Source organism: Chenopodium album, chromosome 12 (assembly GCF_948465745.1).
Source record: "Chenopodium album chromosome 12, dcCheAlbu1.1, whole genome shotgun sequence".
Taxonomy (NCBI): domain Eukaryota; kingdom Viridiplantae; phylum Streptophyta; class Magnoliopsida; order Caryophyllales; family Amaranthaceae; genus Chenopodium; species Chenopodium album.
This window is the reverse complement of record NC_137845.1, coordinates 8,196,870-8,204,412: the sequence shown is the minus strand read 5'-3', so window position 1 is coordinate 8,204,412 and position 7,543 is coordinate 8,196,870. Positions and strand designations below refer to the sequence as shown.

Below are 7,543 nucleotides of genomic sequence, written 5' to 3'. Positions count from 1 at the left end.
TAAATAATACTAAGGATCAAAGAATAAAATAAGTACGCAGATTCAACTAATTTAAAAAATAATTAATAACATAGTAATTTATAAAAATACATATATTTTATTTAAACTGCCGAATTATTTTAATTAAAATAAAATAATTTTTTTGAAATTAAAGTTTAACCTTAAATCACGTCATAAAATCCAGAATCATAAGATTTAAAACATTAGGCGCCCAAAAACTTTTAAAGTAACTTTAGTGGTAATTAAATCGAACCAAAGCTCCCAGATACCACTTTGTAACACCCCAATAATTCTCTCTTTAAACCTCTGAGGACCCTGAACAATATTCAAGAGAATTACTGGCGTGCTACCGCCACGTGTTCAAACGTTAAGGCTTTATCAGAAAATAGCAGCGGAAAAACTAAATCAGTTATAAATAAGTTTCAAAACCAACGAATGAAACCAAATTAAGTCATACAACTTGGAACCATTAAGGCCCTTATTCAAAACCCAATAAAAGTAGTAAGTGATTAAATTCAGTGTTCAAATAAATTCAAACCCAAAAGAAATAGTGTCGAATAAAATCGAATTAAAATAAATTCAAACTTGCAAAAGAAATAAAATGAAACAACCAACTCTCTACTCAAGATCCCACAACCCTGATGAATGCTGCATGTGTAAGAACCTGTGGTAATTCTGCTCCCCAATATTACAAGTGTAAAAAATTGGATCGTCACAGGGTCATTGAAAGGCGAAGGCCATGACCAAAGAAAGACACACAAAGCACGCAATCAGCAAAGCTGAGTACATACAAGCTGCAAAATAAATTAAGAATTCCATAACATACTACTAATAATCAATCATCATGCATCATTAAATTATAGACTCAACACACGACTCAACTATTTATATTACTAAGACTCCATTAATTAATAATAGGTAAATCATTATTTTTATTCATTGGATTACGCAATAGACAAGGTTGTCCAACCCATGCTCCATTTGGAACATCAATAAAAGAAAACCCCATGCCTCCTTTCGGAAACATCAATAAACATCCAACGACCACGGGCGCGACTCCGTGACCGTAGTTAGTATGAGATCTCACCTAACTCCTAGTTTTGAAAAATATTTGAAATAAGAGACTCGTAGATCAGACGACCTCGAGAAAAGTACACGGCTAATACCCCATGTACCCCAACCCCTGATTGTCATTACTCCAGAAGTGCACCAATCCAGAGTTTTATTGCTCATCCATCTTGCACTTTACGTGATTTACAGGTTTAGACTTGGTGATGACTCATATGCATAACAATACAATCAATCCAATATCAATTCAATCAAGTAAAGCAACTTTTCAATTTCAATTCTTGATTTATTAGTGGCAAGCAACATTTATTATTTATTCCTTTACTACCTCGGTGTATAAACACCTTGAGTGCATAAGGCACCCCAAACTCTTAACCTTGTCTTATAAGACATGAACCATTCCTTTACTCATCCTATTTCATTAAATCATGAATGAGTAATAATTAAGTCATTTCACCAATCACATACCTTTGCCTCTAAGCGCACCTTGCATAATTAGAACATAACCAATAATTACAATAAGGAATAGTGCACGTCAAAGGAAATTCACAATGTATAACCAAACAATTTAACCCAGTCATCCCTAGACATGATACTAAGTTCTCGATCCGTCCTTAAACATGCACCTAAAAGCAAGGTTTTGTAACTTGTACGTACCTTGAGCAAACGAATTGGTATGCCACTTTACTAACTAGAAATCACCTTCAATAAACTCCTCTCCTAAGCCAAATAATAACATCTCAATCAATACCCAATCAATTAAATTTACAGCAATACTAACTTACTTTAAAACCTTCAAAATCCAAATCAAACAACACTTTAAAACCTTCCCTTTTGTTAAAATTAAAGGCTTATATATAGTTCTTTAAATTTTTCTTCATAAAAACCTTAAAATACACTCTTATACATGAAATTACAGCAAGTTCAAAGTCTAATAAAAATCTGAAAATTATATAAAAACCCCTAAAATCTCTCTTTTTAATGGGTGATTAAACCCTCTTTATAAAACATCAAAAGTAGTACTTAGAAACTATTTCCAACACTTGAAACTTCAATAAAAACATATATTTATGCTTAATTAACTTTAAACATAATTAATTTTATTAATCAAACTCAAGGATAATATTTTAAGTATGTAAAAACTTCGTTAAAACCAAAAACTGCCCGAAAATCATATTTAGAGGCTGAATTTGGCCTCGAAAGGGTGGTGCTCACTACCAAAGGTAGTGAGTCTTTCTTAAAACGTGGTTTCCACATGGAAAACACTACTTTTTTGTCAAAATCGGATGAGTTTAGAACCTGGTCGGGATTAAAACGGGATTAATATTAACGAACGGAAATCTAAAAATTAAAACACGAATCTATGTGTTCAAAATAATCTGGAATTAAGTTAAACTAATCAGTAGTTATAATCACCAAAATTTCAAAACATCATTACTATAAAAGCCCTAAATCAATTGTTCATAAAAACCCTAAAATCATGATTTTCAATAAATTGAAACCCTAGGTTTATAATTCATAAAATATGAAATTTATAACATAAATATAATCTGAAATTTATAATCTTTATACCATTAAAATATAATTTGATACTAAAAATATAATCTTTATACTAAAATCAAAACCCAAAACAATTAAATTAACATTAAGCAAAATAATGAAACAAAGGAGGATGAAAATAAGACTAACCTTTTTGTGTGGGAAATTTTTGGAGATTCATGGGATATTTATAGGAGAGAATTATTGTAGGGTAAAAAGAAAGATTGGGCCTCATAAAAATAATGGGTCGATTAAGTAAACAAATGGGTTAGGCTTGTATGATTGGACATAAATTGTAGAATAAAGGTGCATAAAATAATTTGTTCAAATAATTTTCGACCCAGATTAATAATTTGAAACTTTTGAAATTAAATTATGAAAAATAACAAATAAATATTATAAATAAAATAAATTTTCATTTATAAAATATTTAAAAATACGGGGGATTACATGGGGCATATGGTTAGACATGAACACATTGGTTTTTTAGGGGAAATCGACTCCCAACTCTGTCCTTGTGTCACGAGTTCATAGATAGAGTGAAGAAAACGAGAATTACAACAATGCAATTTATGCTTGCCCTGCTGCTATCCCTCTGACCAGCTTTAAGACTTGGGTTCCCCCAGCTATTGGTTGAGTGAAAATAAACTCTGATGCATCTTTGACCTTAGAAGGGCGGGTAGGAATTGGTGTGGTAGCACGTGATTCAATGGGGAAGGTGTTGTTTCCAGCGTGCAAAAGATGGAAAGCCGGGTGGGAAATTGAGGTAGCAGAAGCCAAGACTGTTGTGATGGCTCTAAAACTTGGCAGACGCTTTGGTGTTGACAAAGTGATCGTTGAGTCTGACTGTCAGGTAGTTATTAGTAGGTTCTTAAAAGGTGCAACCCATTTGACAGATCTTGATGCTGTGCTTGGGGACACTAGCAGAAAAAGGCTTATTTGCGTCGCTCATTTATAGTGTATTTGCGTCGCTTCTATGAGCGACGCAACTGCTCGCGACGCAAATGACTTAAAAGTCATTTGCGTCGCTCCTAGGCGCGACGCAAATAAGAGTCATTTGTGTCGCTCCTTTACAAATAACTCTTCTAATAAACTTGTTTTTTGTTATTTGCGTCACTCCTTTATAAAAGAGCGACGCAAATGACTCTTATTTGCTCACTTCTTTATAAAGGAGCGACGCAAATAACTCTTCTGATAAACTTCTTTTTTATTATTTGCGTCACTCCTTTATTAAGAGCGACGCAAATGACTCTTCTGATAAACTTCTTATTTGTTATCTGCGTCACTTGTTTATATAGGAGTGACGCAAATGACTGAGTAGACAATACAAAATTGTTGTATTTGCGTCACTTGTTTGTTTAATGAGTGACGCAAATGAGGTGAATTTTTTTTTTTTAAATTATAATAATTGCCTTGTATATGTTTGTAGTACCTGTTTTCCTTGCTAGTGGTATAAAGTAATATACTAACGCTAATAATTGAAATTAAAATGCAATATTATTGAATGCAAATGTAAATTTCAGTAGAGTCTCAAAATTTTACAACTCAAAATTATTGATATCATCAACCAACACAAGAACAAAGACCAACCCAAAATGTTGGTACCCCAAATACATTCATTTCAAGCCTAAGAACTAAAACAAAAAAAAGTCTAACAAACAAATGGATTTAGCTAAGTTTAAATCTAAATTTCAACGTTGATCATGAAATAGTTTGACTAAATATCTCGAACCTCATTTATCTCCTCCCCATTATAAGGTATTGTTCTTCAAAAATCCTGTTAACACAACACAAAAACAAAAACTAATCAATTCAAGAGTGTAGCCAATTTAAAATAAATTGATGAATTAGTAGTGAAAGATCTGACAACACATACTAACAAGATCCTCATTACTACGGTGATGTTGAACTGTTTCAAACATATAGTACACGACATAGTAGCCACATCTCACTTCCTCCCAATTTTTGATGACACTACACGCTCGCATCATAGCCACAAAGTCAATAGACTCATTCAACTCATTTCAAACAAGATAAAACCTAAGCATGAAAAATAAGAATACTAATCATATCATTCTCACCACATTTTAAAGAGAAAAACATCTCGGATTAGAACTTAATTCACAACTTTAAAGAGAAAAACAGGCCATTATATTCAGTTTTGATAAATTTATATCCATGATTTAAGGATCATACATATATTAAATCAAAATCAATCTTCTTCAATAATTCTTCCTATAAATTCTGCAATTGCAACTATTACAGTAACTAATGGGAATTCTAGTAACTTATTATTCGAATTTTGCATTCTTTACAATGTTAGCATCATTCATTGACTCCAGAGTAAGATCATGATACCTTCGATTCGAACACTTGGTGATGAGGACTACTAAAGATTATCAGCTAGAACTCTACAGAGTTAATATACTGCTGGAAGGTTGGGTGATTATTTCATTATTTGATTAATAACATACACAAAAACTATGGACCAATTTAAGCTACAATTGCTATTAATCACGGCCCTAATAAGTTTAGTCCTGTTTTACCAAAGTTTATATGTCTAGCTTAAACATGTTCATTGTACCTGTCTTCTCGTACACAAAACAAAATGAAAATTGCAGTGCTATTATTCTCTTAAAATACGAAATGCAAAAACAGAATGCCATCAACTCATAATCACTTTATCAGTAAGTAGTAATTAACATCATCATTTCAATTTGAGGTAAACAATATCATACACAAAACAAAGGAATAACATTGTGTCATTATTTTGACTACTTCTCTTAAAATTCTTATTCGGTAATGAAGAACTAGATTATGCCGCTTCAATTGTAATTTTTTTTTAAAAACTTCAATTGTAATGTTAAATTACCTTTAATATGAGAGAAATCAAGTAAGAAATTAATTATTACCTCAAATTATAGAACAACTAAACCAGAAAATTCACTGAATAACAATAAGATTAGAGTTAATCTAAATATAAGAGAGAGAAACCTTGACATTATCCCCTGCAATTCACAAACAACTCAACAACAAAATAGCTATCTGCAAAAAATTGCCCACTACACTAGGCCAGACCACCGCACTCACCATCAACCACAAGCACCTGCTGCATACCTGCACCAAGTAATTCACTAATCTAACTTTATATCTAGATACAAACACTCGATCAAACAAGAAAAAGTCAATATAATTAAGCAATACTCTAGAAGTAATCTGATATAGAAACAAATACTTTATTTTTATAATGGAAAATCTACTAATTTTGTAATAAGAATCTATTATTACACTAAATCAATAATCTGACAAAATTCCAATCAACATATAACAAACTAAACAGAAATTCAACTATAACACCAAATTAATTTTTTTAATTTCACGCCAAAATCAATACACACTCATGAAATTAAATTTTGACCCTACATCATCTACTAAGTTAAATTCCTTATAAAATTAAAATCATTTCGCGACTCTAATTACAGTAAAATTAAAAACATCATATAAATCAATAGCATAAAACGATAATTTAATAAAATAGTTTAAATCAATCAAAATTAAATAATTTCGCACTTCTTATTACCTAAAACGATAATTTCGCACCTCTTATTACTGTCAACCATCTCCACTGCTTCCCCTGCTAACCATCAACAGCAACACCAACAAGCAGCAATCCCTTGCTAGCCTCGATGTAGAGTATTTCATCTCGACTATCAGCGGTTTTAATAGTTCATATTTCGTGGGGGTTTTGGTCGATTTTTGCTCAAAAATAGGGTGTTTTGCCTCGGATTTGCTTGAAAATGGGGGGTTTTGGCTTGGATATTTTGGGGTTTTCAATTACTGGTTGAATTTATTGATTTTGGGGTCAAATTTGTTGGTTTGGGGTCGAATTTATCAGGGTTTTGCTGTTGAATTCGCTAGGGTTTTGCAGTACGAACGACAACAAGGAAGCGCTGGAGATTCGGCTATTTAGACGAATTTCTTGAGGTTTTGATGTTGAATTTTAGGGGAATTTTCAGTTGAAGCTGCTAGGGTTTTGAAGTTCGAACGGCGACAGGCAGCAAGAGTGTTTTATATTGAATGTGAGGAAGAGTTGAGTGGATTGTAATTGTAATAGTCATTTGCGTCACTCAATAAAGAAAGAAGTGACGCAATTTACTCACAAAGCTATTTGCGTCACCTGTTAATAAATGAGCGACGCAAATAACATTATCTTTTGCGTCGTTTTTATTTATGAAAGCGACGCAAATATGAGTAAGCTGAAATATATCAGACTTTTGCTTCGCTTTGTAGTTAATGTGCGACGCAAATTACTTATAGTGAAGCTAAAATATATTATTTGCGTCATTTGTTTCTACGAGTGACGCAAATAAGGTGACGCAAATGAGCATTTTTCTACTAGTGGGATGCAATGAGTTTAAGTACTGCTTTTGAACAAGTGCGTTGGTCTCATGTGTGCCGTGAAGGAAATGAAGTCGCTCACAACCTTGCAAGATTTATTCCGTCTAATTTAGAGCAAATTTGGGAAAATTGTGTGCCTTTGGAAGTCTCTCCTTATGTACTTATGGATACTCTTATTATGAATGATTAATTTGCGCGTCCCTTCAAAAAAAAAAAAGTAATACGGTTACAATAAAAGTAATAGAAGATATAGAGCCTAACATTAAGGAGAGAGGGAATATAATTGAGAATATTATTTACAACTAAATAAGGAGAGTATTAAGGGGAATATTGAGTATAATGAGCAAGTGTTATCAGTTATCAAATCAAGGATTGACCTTCACTTGATTATTCCTTATTATGCCCCCTCAAAATGGTCAGTCAAATGGAAAGACTAATTTTACGAACCATAGAAGTATAAGTTGTGCGTGGGAGTAGTTTTGTTAAAGTATCTGCCAATTGATCATTAGTAGATATGTAGGACACTCGGAGTTTGCCT

At 32.4% G+C, this 7,543-nt stretch overlaps 1 long non-coding RNA gene across 3 annotated transcripts; it reads right to left on the bottom strand.

The window, feature by feature from the left end:
* Positions 1-4,104: 4,104 nt before the first annotated feature.
* Positions 4,105-6,812, bottom strand: LOC145571866 (uncharacterized). 3 transcript variants are annotated; one of them, XR_014096638.1, is made up of 3 exons: positions 6,188-6,812; positions 5,602-5,741; positions 4,105-4,384 (listed from the first exon to the last, which is right to left on the bottom strand). It is a non-coding gene; the product is annotated as an uncharacterized LOC145571866 (long non-coding RNA). The 3 variants fall into 3 exon arrangements; XR_014096636.1 differs by having other exon boundaries at positions 5,602-5,724; positions 6,188-6,783; XR_014096637.1 differs by having other exon boundaries at positions 5,602-5,724; positions 6,208-6,781.
* Positions 6,813-7,543: the final 731 nt, after the last annotated feature.